The sequence below is a fragment of the Lepisma saccharinum genome, chromosome 22, assembly GCF_977018435.1.
Source record: "Lepisma saccharinum chromosome 22, izLepSacc3.1, whole genome shotgun sequence".
Lineage (NCBI taxonomy): Eukaryota > Metazoa > Arthropoda > Insecta > Zygentoma > Lepismatidae > Lepisma > Lepisma saccharinum.
Window position 1 is genome coordinate 7,339,580 of NC_139250.1, and position 12,166 is coordinate 7,351,745.

Genomic DNA, 12,166 nt, shown 5'->3' on the forward strand with positions numbered 1-12,166 from the left:
TAAAGGCAATTTAATTTTGCCTATTTCATGCGATATTGCCTGTATTATTTCATAAATGCCAGATATTGCCTATTTTAGGCATTTTCTTTAAAATTAGGACATGACTGAACTCTGTGCACACAATTTCCTGTTCCCAGGATTAGTTTCCGATGCTTCCAAGAAATTTAAAAATAACAGTTATCGAGTTATTGCAGCTAATAAGGACTTGGACAAATTAAGGGCAATTCAACAAGTTCCGAAAGGTGAAAATATACGAACTGAGTTAGATCCACATGTTCTCACTTGCTTTAAGTATGCTCCGGTAACATCTGTGGAGGTTAAAAGATCTTTTTCAATTCTAAAAAAATGTGTTGTCCGATCGCAGACGTAACTTGTCGGTTGATCACCTGAAGATATACCTTGTTGTGATCTGCAATCGCAATTAGTGCTTTTTATTCAGAGACTGCCAAACCGTACAGTACAAACTTGAAATGCATTTAAACAGTTTCTTAGTTCGAACTGCTGTGTGGAATATATAGTGTAAATTTTTTAACTGAAATAACCCTGTGTGCAGTGATAAAGTGTATATTTAAATAATTTGCGTACTGGTTGGAAGTAGCCAACAATTTCTTTTGTCAGAATTTGTGTGTAGCCATTATACAATGGAAAATTTTGGGCTGACGTGACTACTGTTTGCAGTGATTTATTAAGTACAGTATTGGACTGCTGTCTCTAATGATGAGCTCCTGGTTTATTTTAAGCAAATATAGAAAAATTTACAGGTATGTTTCTATATTATTTAAACACCTATTTCTTTGTCTATCTTCATAATTTTGAGCTAAATTTCATTGCCTTTTTTATTGCCTATTTGAATTTTAATGCCTATTTTACTGCCTATTTTGAAAATTATAAATGCTTATTTGCCTGCCTATTTTATATGTTTTTAGTGCCTAAACATCCGGTCTCTACTAATTATACTATTTGTATTTAGAGATCGGTTAGTTCATTGAACTCTACAGCCTAACTATTGCCTATTTTTGTGGGAACAGGAAAAGGTTCTTAAATTCCTTGCTTTGACTCATTCTCACCAAACAGGTCTGTAGGTGTCAGTGTTTCCCCAGAATTGATACCTTCCTGGGGATGCTCTTTTCTTTCTCTTCCCTGTTTGAAAAGCTTCTTAAAGGCGCCTTGAGGGAAAATTATATCTCCAGATTGTATCTTCATTGTCAGGCATGGCTCATTCTAGAAAGACCTACCTCAAAATACACTCCATATAAACACCAGGAAAAAGAATCCGTCAGTGGTTGGACATGGTTCATACTGAGGTGCGTCGTCAGACACATCCAGCTAATAACACGTCGCGAAAATAGGTTGCTAAGATTCCTAACCTGGCCTCCTACAACGTAGACATTATTAGAATTCTAATTGTGAAACGGCAATGATTTCTTCTTGCCCTTTCCATCTTACTTCCTGGGACTTCGTTGCTAAGATTTTATAAGCTATTTCTTCAAGTTATCCAGGTTTTATCATAGTCATAATGTTCCATGCTCCTACACAGATTGTATATTTCATGTTCCTTTTCGTATGCCTCTAATTCGTTTTCCATCCGACATTCTGTAATTGAGCTTTTTTTTTAGCGAGAGGTTATTTTATGAGACCAGGGTGCCGGCTTAGTGCTGAACCCCCAATTCTTTGGAGGATTTTCTGTTGGGGTTTGCTCCCTTAGCTAATATCATCCAGTTTAAACGCTGGACACTCGATTTCATCCCTTTCCATCTGCATTGTCCAGGGGTCACGATGCTAAACAGCCTAAGGTAGCGTGGACGTAGGATTTGTTGGTAGTATTGGTAGATATCATACCAAATGGCGGTCCTCAGTACTTACAGAGTGCACAAATCTGCAATTAGACAATAGATTGTACAAAAACCTTTCTGGTTAAATTCATGTTTCTGTACAGTGGAGATGTTTACTGCGTGTATGAACACTTTAAAAGCATCAATGATCACTGGCGCACGAAGAGGGAGGCTGAAGGAGGCTACACTTCACTCCGAAATTTAGAAAATGAACATTTTCAAATAAAGGCAGCGAAAAACTCGGGAAAAATAGACCGGCAAATGCAAACCCTCCCTTAAAATGTTGCAGATTGCCATTTCTGAAAGTGGAAAGTTTTTGATACACGAAATATCTATGCACAATCCACTTTTACAATGTCATCTTCTCCCGAAAAACATTTTCTGCGTACGCCAGTGTCAACGATAGGCATACTATTTTTCCATAGTTGAGTAACGCCCACATAAAATTCCGTATTTCTAATTTATATTTGTTGGATGTATAGGGTGAGGCAGTCAAACGGGAAGATTTTAAAAATTCACAAAAAATAGAGAGCAAATATTAGTTATTGAAATTACTAGTGTACCTGAAAAATGTTCATTTTTTGAATATGGTGTCAGTAAGATGGCGTCCTTGGTTTTGCACACATTTTTCCTGCCTGCCCTCGATGACTATGAACCAGATGAAGAAACACTCTTCCAGCAAGATGGTGCAACTGGCCATACTGCCAGAGTATCTATGCAGTGGCGGCGATTAGGGGATTGAGGAGGGCAGTTGCCCCTCCACTTTTCGCCACATTTGCCTCAGCACTATGCTAAACCTTATCTGCAAAGGGAAATATACTGTCTTTACACCCCCCTGGTTTTGAAACCCAATCGCCGCCATTGTGTCTATGGATGTGCTTAGACTCGCATTTCCTGATCGTCTCATCAGCGGATTCGGCGATATTCCGTGGCCTGCCCGTTCACCTAACTTGACAGCTCCTGTTTTTTTTCTTTGGGAGTTAGCTCAAAACCAAAGTATTCAAGGAGAACCCTCCCAAGAACCAGGGATGATTTGAAGGAGCGAATTCGGCAAGAGATCCACAACGTTCCGTTGGAGATGCTACGCAACGTCACGGACGGATTTACTCTGAGACTCCGAGAATGTGTGCAAAACCAAGGACGCCATCTTACTGACACCATATTCAAAAAATGAATATTTTTCAGGTACACTAGTAATTTCAACTCATGTACAGGACAGCTCCCTCTATTTTTTGTGAAATTTTTAAATCTTGCCGTTAAAAAAACCACGACATGAAAATAATTTTCGCTAAAGTCTTCCAAGTCCACTCTTGATGCGCAACTGTCACACAGGAATTTTTTCCCCCCACAGAACGCGTAACACACGCTAATTGCGTAACGACAACGAAAGAGACCTTCGCACTCGAATTAAAAAGCAGACATAATCCTATGGTTATGCACATAATCTGTCTCCCACACGATTTTTCTGGCAGCCGTAATTGCACGGAGTCGACCTTCTCGAAAAAGAGGACGATGGTATCTTCATAGCAGACGCCGTCCTTCCGGCTAAGGGACAATTAAGTGTCGCATCCCCCATTTAGCAGGACACGAGTGAGTGCGCTATAAGCGACATCACTGGGAAAAGGCTTCTTCTTCGGGTCGGAAAGCAGAGGACATGTGACGACCTTTTCTGGATTCACGGTGGAAACACCTATGACGTCAAGATGTGATCCAGGGCCAGGATTTTGATGACATTTCATTTTTTAACTGGTGCAACGTAGACATTGCTAACTGGTACAGAAGTCCTGAACACCCTCCTCAGGTTGAAGAAATGTAATTTTTTGGGGTCATTTTTTAAATTTTGCGTAATTTTTAAGTCATTTTTTTTAAAAATGTTGTGTCATTGCATGCTGAAACACAAGAAGTTCAACAATTTCTGTTTTGTCTGAATGTTATCTTGCGGTACTTACTCTGTGTTTAACTATCAGCGCAACAAAGCCTGCCTGAAAATCGCGAAATGCAATATTGTCGAGTTCCTTATTCACAGTCCGTACAACACACCAAGGTGAAGAAGCAATTGTTAAATTGTTTGCCTTGGAATATATATACTATTTTCAATAAGCAGATTGAGTTTTGTACAAATTTGTGGGTCATTTTTCAAAGATTTTAGGTCATTTTACAGGGTTTTTGTTGTCATTTTAAAGGTCATTTTTCAAAGATTTCACGTCATTTTACAGGATTTTTGTTGTCATTTTAAAGGTCATTTTTCAACGATTTTTAGGTCATTTTACAGGATTTTTGTTGTCATTTTAAAGGTCATTTTTCAAAGATTTTTAGGTCATTTTACAGGATTTTTGTTGTCATTTTAAGGGTCATTTTTCAAAGATTTTTAGGTCATTTTACAGGATTTATGTTGTCATTTTAAAGGTCATTTTTCAAAGATTTTAGGTCATTTTACATGATTTTTGTTGTCATTTTAAAGGTCATTTTTCAAAGATTTTAGGTCATTTTACAGGATTTTTGTTGTCATTTTAATGGTCATTTTTCAAAGATTTTTAGGTCATTTTACAGGATTTTTGTTGTCATTTTAAAGGTTATTTTTCAAAGATTTTTAGGTCATTTTTCAAAGATTTTTAGGTAATTTTACAGGATTTTTGTTGTCATTTTAAGGGTCATTTTTCAAAGATTTTTAGGTCATTTTACAGGATTTTTGTTGTCATTTTAAAGGTCATTTTTAAAAGATTTTTAGGTCATTTTACATGATTTTTGTTGTCATTTTAAAGGTCATTTTTCAAAGATTTTAGGTCATTTTACAGGATTTTTGTTGTCATTTTAAAGGTCATTTTTCAAAGATTTTTAGGTCATTTTACAGGATTTTTGTTGTCATTTTAAAGGTCATTTTTCAAACATTATTAGGTCATCAAAATCCGGGGAGCGCATCTTGCTGGAACAAATGCTAAGGAATATCTGTTTTCGAATCTAGAAAATAATTCGTTTCTAGCATGAGGTTTTTACGATTGTATAAACCATACACTTTATTGAAGCTTTCAGACCAAGGCAACAAACTGCAAACGACACAAGACAAGCAATACGTAGAATTCACACCGAAGTGACAAGCGACACGTGTCGCTGAAAGATTCCACCAATCGAACGGAACTTGTGCGGCCTGCCATGCCGCTACGGTGTGAAACATTGATGTTCATTGGCTCGTTCCCAAAGCGACATGCATACCACCTGTCGCTTCGGTATGAAATGTCCCTGAAGCAAAACATTCACAAATTCAAACCACGGAATAAATCAACATGATGCATGGTATGTGTAGCTTGACGTCAAGCACGTAGCCAGGGGGAGGGCTAAGGGGGCTGAAGCCCCCCTACTAAATCCTACAAATATCTAATTTAAATGTTGTTTTTATTGTTATTAACAGAAATAACATTATAACCACATTAAAAACTGTATTACAATGAAAAACATTTAGTGTATAATAGAGGAACGAGGTTATATTTTCATATTCTACCATTTAATCCAAAGAATAAATTGATTCACAGCTTCCAAAACTTATAGTTTTCATTGTGTGAGGTCACAGAATATAAACTTTATGAGTAAAATTTACCACTAACTGTTAAAACCTTTCTTTGAACGATTGCGTGAAAGTTAATAACAAAATAAAATAACTATGATTTTCAGTACACTATTTGTACAAAATGTAAGAAAAATTATGGACAACAGTTGTGTTAGATATTCACTGATACGGTTGATCGAGTAGCAAAATCTTTCCATTTATGTAATAACAATAAATTTAGATTGAAATTGGTATATTTTTAATAACTTATAATAGATATTATTGTAAAATAACAATAACAATTATTTACATTCTAAGAGAACTCCAAACTCATACAAAAAGAGCTTTTGAACTCGTAACACCGAAGATTTGATCAAACTTCTATTGACAAGTTCAAACATAATATCCGTCTAATTTACCTACACGTTTCTTGTGAACGCTTTCATACTAACTTACAAGTTTCTTGTGAACGCTTTAATACCAACTCACAAGTTTCATGTGAACGCTTTAATACTAACTTACAAGTTTCTTGTGAACACTTTAATACGAACTCACAAGTTTCTTGTGAACGCTTTAATACCAACTCACAAGTTTCTTGTGAAAACTTTAATACCAACTCACAAGTTTCTTGTGAACACTTTAATACCAACTCACAAGTTTCTTGTGAACACTTTAATACCAACTCACAAGTTTCTTGTGAACACTTTAATACCAACTCACAAGTTTCTTGTGAACACTTTAATACCAACTCACAAGTTTCTTGTGAACGCTTTAATACCAACTCACAAGTTTCTTGTGAAAACTTTAATACCAACTCACAAGTTTCTTGTGATCACTTTAATACCAACTCACAAGTTTCTTGTGAACACTTTAATACCAACTCACAAGTTTCTTGTGAACACTTTAATACCAACTCACAAGTTTCTTGTGATCACTTTAATACCAACTCACAAGTTTCTTGTGAACACTTTAATACCAACTCACAAGTTTCTTGTGAACACTTTAATACCAACTCACAAGTTTCTTGTGAACACTTTAATACCAACTCACAAGTTTCTTGTGAACGCTTTAATACTAACTTACAAGTTTCTTGTGAACACTTTAATACGAACTCACAAGTTTCTTGTGAACGCTTTAATACCATCTGACAAGTTTCTTGTGAAAACTTTAATACCAACTCACAAGTTTCTTGTGAACACTTTAATACCAACTCACAAGTTTCTTGTGAACACTTTAATACCAACTCACAAGTTTCTTGTGAACACTTTAATACCAACTCACAAGTTTCTTGTGAACACTTTAATACCAACTTAAAAGTTTCTTGTGAACAGTTTAATACCAACTCACAAGTTTCTTGTGATCACTTTAATACCATCTGACAAGTTTCTTGTGAAAACTTTAATACCAACTCACAAGTTTCTTGTGATCACTTTAATACCAACTCACAAGTTTCTTGTGATCTCTTTAATACCAACTCACAAGTTTCTTGTGAACACTTTAATACCAACTCACAAGTTTCTTGTGAACACTTTAATACCAACTCACAAGTTTCTTGTGAACACTTTAATACCAACTCAAAAGTTTCTTGTGAAAACTTTAATACCAACTCAAAAGTTTCTTGTGAACACTTTAATACCAACTCACAAGTTTCTTGTGAACACTTTAATACCAACTCACAAGTTTCTTGTGAAAACTTTAATACCAACTCACAAGTTTCTTGTGAATACTTTAATACCAACTCACAAGTTTCTTGTGAACACTTTAATACCAACTCACAAGTTTCTTGTGAACACTTTAATACCAACTCACAAGTTTCTTGTGATCACTTTAATACCAACTCACAAGTTTCTTGTGATCACTTTAATACCAACTCACAAGTTTCTTGTGAACACTTTAATACCAACTCACAAGTTTCTTGTGATCACTTTAATACCAACTCACAAGTTTCTTGTGATCACTTTAATACCAACTCACAAGTTTCTTGTGATCACTTTAATACCAACTCACAAGTTTCTTGTGATCACTTTAATACCAACTCACAAGTTTCTTGTGATCACTTTAATACCAACTCACAAGTTTCTTGTGAACACTTTAATACCAACTCACAAGTTTCTTGTGATCACTTTAATACCAACTCACAAGTTTCTTGTGATCACTTTAATACCAACTCACAAGTTTCTTGTGATCACTTTAATACCAACTCACAAGTTTCTTGTGATCTCTTTAATACCAACTCACAAGTTTCTTGTGAACACTTTAATACCAACTCACAAGTTTCTTGTGAACACTTGAATAGTAACTTACTGTATATATTACATTGTTAAGAAATGGTATAGCCTACTCCATGCTTTCAATTCAATTTATTTTGAGGTGGATAAATATATCCTTGGCAAGTTTTCTTTTGCCGAGGATATGATTTTTTGTGGAGCAGAGATATCTTGCTGCAGCAGAGTATAATTATTAAGTCACTTGATTGGACGATCTGAAATTCAGTGTTGCGCACTTCGTTTTGTCATGAATTCGCAATCGTCTTCGACACAACAGCAGACAAAATTTTTACTTAGGTTGTCTGAAACATTCTATATTCTCGTTTTTCTATTGTTTGTCGAATCCGTATGTAAGGGTACAAGTGAGAAAATCGAGAATTCGTAGATTTTAGAGCACTCTTCACGTCTCAGTCTTGCAGTACTTTTTTGCGGATGACGAAAATACTACTGAGAGATAAAGTGGAGAGGGATAAGAAGTGGTAAGAGAGGAAAGAGAGAGAAAAGAGGGAGACAAGAGAAAAGAGTGCGAGAGGAGAGAGAGAAAGAGGGGAAAGAGGAAAGAGAGAGACGAGACAAGAGAGATAGAAAAGAGGGTAGAGGGAAATGAGAGACTGCAGAGAGAAGGAGAGCAGACAGAGTAGTGAGAGAGTGAAATGAGGAAAGAGAGAGAGAAAGTGGAGAACGAAAAGGTGAGAGAAGAAGAGGAGGTAGGAGAGGAATAACAGAGAGGAGAGAGCGAGAAAGAGAAGAGGGAGACAAGAGAGAAGAGTGAGAGAAAGAGGGGAAAGAGGAAAGAGAGAGACGAGACAAGAGAGATGGAAAGGAAGGTAGAGAGAAATGAGAGACTGCAGAGAGAAGGTGAGAAGACAGAGAGAGAGGAGAGAGTGAAAAGAGGAAAGAGAAAGAGAGAGAGTGGAGAACGATAAGATGAGAGAAGAAGAAGAGGTAGGAGAGGAAAGACAGAGAGGAGAGAGCGGAGAGAGAGAAAGAGGGGAAAGAGGAAAGAGAGAGATGAGACAAGAGAGATAGAAAAGAGGGTAGAGAGAAATTAGAGACTGCAGAGAGAAGGTGAGAAGACAGAGAAGTGAGAGAGTGAAAAGAGGAAAGAGAAAAGAGAGAGAGCTTGAAGAGAGAATGAGATTAAGAGGAGAGAGAGAGAGACAGAAGATGGAATGAGAGTAGGGCCTCGCAGATTTCTAAAGCATATATGCACACGCGAGCGTAGTCCATTTCCACCTGTCAGCGTGTGTGTGTGGTTCATACATCAGAGATTTTTCGAGAACAGAATTCTCCGTCGGGAAGCAACAAACGCCGTATCCATGTCCCGTGCAAACACACTCGAGACTTCTCTCCATGTTGACACACCAAGAGCCGCATCATTAGTCAAAGGAAAAAAAAAAAGAGTTTTTGACAAAAGGACTGCTAAAAGAAGGTGTCCTCGTAGAAGAGGACAAAGAATGATTTGTTACTCTGTTTGCTCATGGGAGGTGACAACGTTGTGACATCTCATTCAAGATGTTGCAAGGATGGGACGAGTATAATAATACCCTTTTCTCATAGCCGGATGAGGGAGACGCCAGAGAGGAGACTTGCGCTCCTCTAAGATGCTGGATCTCATTTGGAAGCTAATGTTGTTGTTGTTGGGAGAAAATCCTATTTGCATTGTCCGCAATTAACGTGCCAAGGGAAAATTCCGCATGAGTGTCAATCACGTGCTTGTTGTAGTCAATGTCTTTGCAAAGGAAAACGACTTTCCTTTGTTGACAGTCAGAAGAAAAGATTAATAGCACTTCCTAAGAGAACAAGTATCTGCTTCCTCAACTAATTTCGCAAGGAAAGAAAACTGTGTATCAGTGTCTTCAATTGATTTTCTAAAGGAAGAATACTGTGAATCAGTTTCTTCAAATTATTTTCTAAGTAAAGAATACTGTGTATCAGTGTCTTCAAATGGTTTTCTAAAGGAAGAATACTGTGAACCAGTTTCTTCAATTGATTTTCTAAGTTAGGAATACTGTGTATCAGTGTCTTCAATTGATTTTCTAAAGAAAGAATACTGTGAACCAGTTTCTTCAATTGATTTTCTAAGGGAAGAATCCTGTGCATCAGTGTATCAGTGTCTTGAATTGATTTTCTAAAGAAAGAATACTGTGAACCAGTTTCTTCAATTTTTTTTCTAAGGAAAGAAAACTGTGTATCAGTGTCTTCAATTGATTTTCTAAAGGAAGAATACTGTGAACCAGTTTCTTCAAGTGATTTTCTAAGGAAATAATACTGTGTATCAGTTTCTTCAAATGATTTTTTATGCTTTTGTAAGGAAGGGATACTAGTGAATCAGATTTTTGAATTGATTTTCTAAGAAAATAATACTGTGTCAGTTTCTTCAACTGATTTTGTAAGGAACGAAAAATGAATATCAGTTTCCTCGACTGATTTTAAAAGGAACGAATAAAAAGTTTATTTTTAAAGGAAGGAATAATTAATATCAGTTTCTTTAAAAAATGATGTTTAAAGTAAAGAATAATAAACATTACTTGTTTGTCTAACTTTGCAAGGACATTATAATAAGTATCAGACGGTATATAATTTATTTGGAAAGGAACTACGAGCAAGTACCAGTTCCTCAAATGATTTTAGTAGGAAAAAATGTGTATACGTTGCTTTCAATTGATTTTGAAAGGAAAGAATATTAAGTATCACTTTCCTTGATTGGTGTTAGAGATAGAATGAATAATAATACTGTTTCTTCAATTGATTTTTGAAAGGGGAGGAATGTTTGGTTTCTAAAGGAAGAAACAAGTAATTGATTTGATTATTTAGCGCACTTTTTTTTAGCACTTTTGTGCCACGTTTTGCTAATCGCGACGATATGAAATTGATGCAAAATACACTGACACTCACAAAGAACGCACATGAACAGGCCCAGATTCGAACTCGTGACCCTTGGAGTGGTAGATAGTGCGCTGCGCTAACCACTCTGCCACGGTGGTCGGTAAGAAACAAGTAATAGCAGTGCCCTGTATTCAATTTTTGAAAGAAAAATAACTATAATTTATTTTTTAAAAAATGAAAAAAATACTACTGGTCAGTTAGCTCAATTGATTTTTGAATGAAGGGAAAATCAGTACCAGTTTCTTCCATTGATTCTTGAAGAAAAGAAAATCAAGTATCAGTTTCTTCAATTAAATTTTGGAAGAAAAAGAGTTAACATCCATTTTCATGTCGAAAGTACTTGAAAAATTGAGAGACTTATCTACACTGTTAAATATGTCTAAAGTAACTCAAGCTGATTTCAAACTAAGTTTAGGAGACTTACGCAGGTTTTATTATGCGACAGATTTGTACGTTTTAGCTTTGTGAAATACAACGCTTTCCAAAGATCAAAAAAGGCAAGGACATCCAAAGCACGGGATCAAAATTATGATTGCCTTTCTCTTTTGTCTTCTTGGTAATTGCTGATTGTTACAGGCACGAGAAAATGTCAGCAACCGGAACGTGCTACCACCTATTGGCAGATTATGAAACTATATTAACAATAAGGTCGTTCAACGCGACATTTAGCAGACACTTTACGGTCAGTCAATATAGGAAGTAGTTCATTAAAGAACGACTGAGTTGTTCGTTATTTGTTGAAAAGGCAGTAGATTTTCATAGTCCCGCACGATGATCTGTCGGCATTTACTAAATTTGTATTGACGTGAAAATAGTTTTGTTTTTTCCTGTCATCCATTTTCGGAGATTATTTGGCTCTCGTACCAGGGTACTAATCTACAAAGATCAAGTGAAAACAGCTGCATTCGTAATTCTGGCCGAGTGCGTTGACAGCGGAACTATTAGCGACAGAAAGATAAAACTTGGTGGGCAGCAAACTGTACTGAACATCATGATATAATAGCATAATATTTTCCAGATTCTTCTTGTCATTTGGTGGGGCAGATAAAACACTGCTTCTTTACTTAATAAGAAATTTATTTCAATTTCTGCGAAATGTCAAATGATGAATAATAAATTATTTAAGACAAAGAGATTGACCTTTGAATATTCTAGTGGAGTTGAGGGGAGAAATGTAACAGTTAAATGAGAAATTAATTGTTTTTTGGTGTTACACATTAGAAAACAAAAGTAAATCAACAACAACAATCAAACGAGCAATACGTAAAATACCTTCTACCCATAGGTGTGCGCACGAGGGACAAGGGGAGGCAGTTGCCCCCCCTAATACTCCCACTTAGAAATTTAGTGTAGAGAAATCTTATTTACGATATAAAACAATATATCTTTAAAAAATATAAAGTATTTTCAAGCCGACGAAAATTCCCAGCAAACACAGCGGGTTTATTTCTTATGCAATTGGACTGTCTCACTTCGTTCTCCAGGAAATTACTTGTTATTAAGACTCACGCATTTTATTCGTCACCTATGTGGTAGCAGAATAAATTGGTCACACATTGGAAATTAATAAATTAGGTGTAGTTGCTTTGAATGTTTGAATGCTTTTTTTAACCATAAGGGGGGGGGTTGGACCCGTT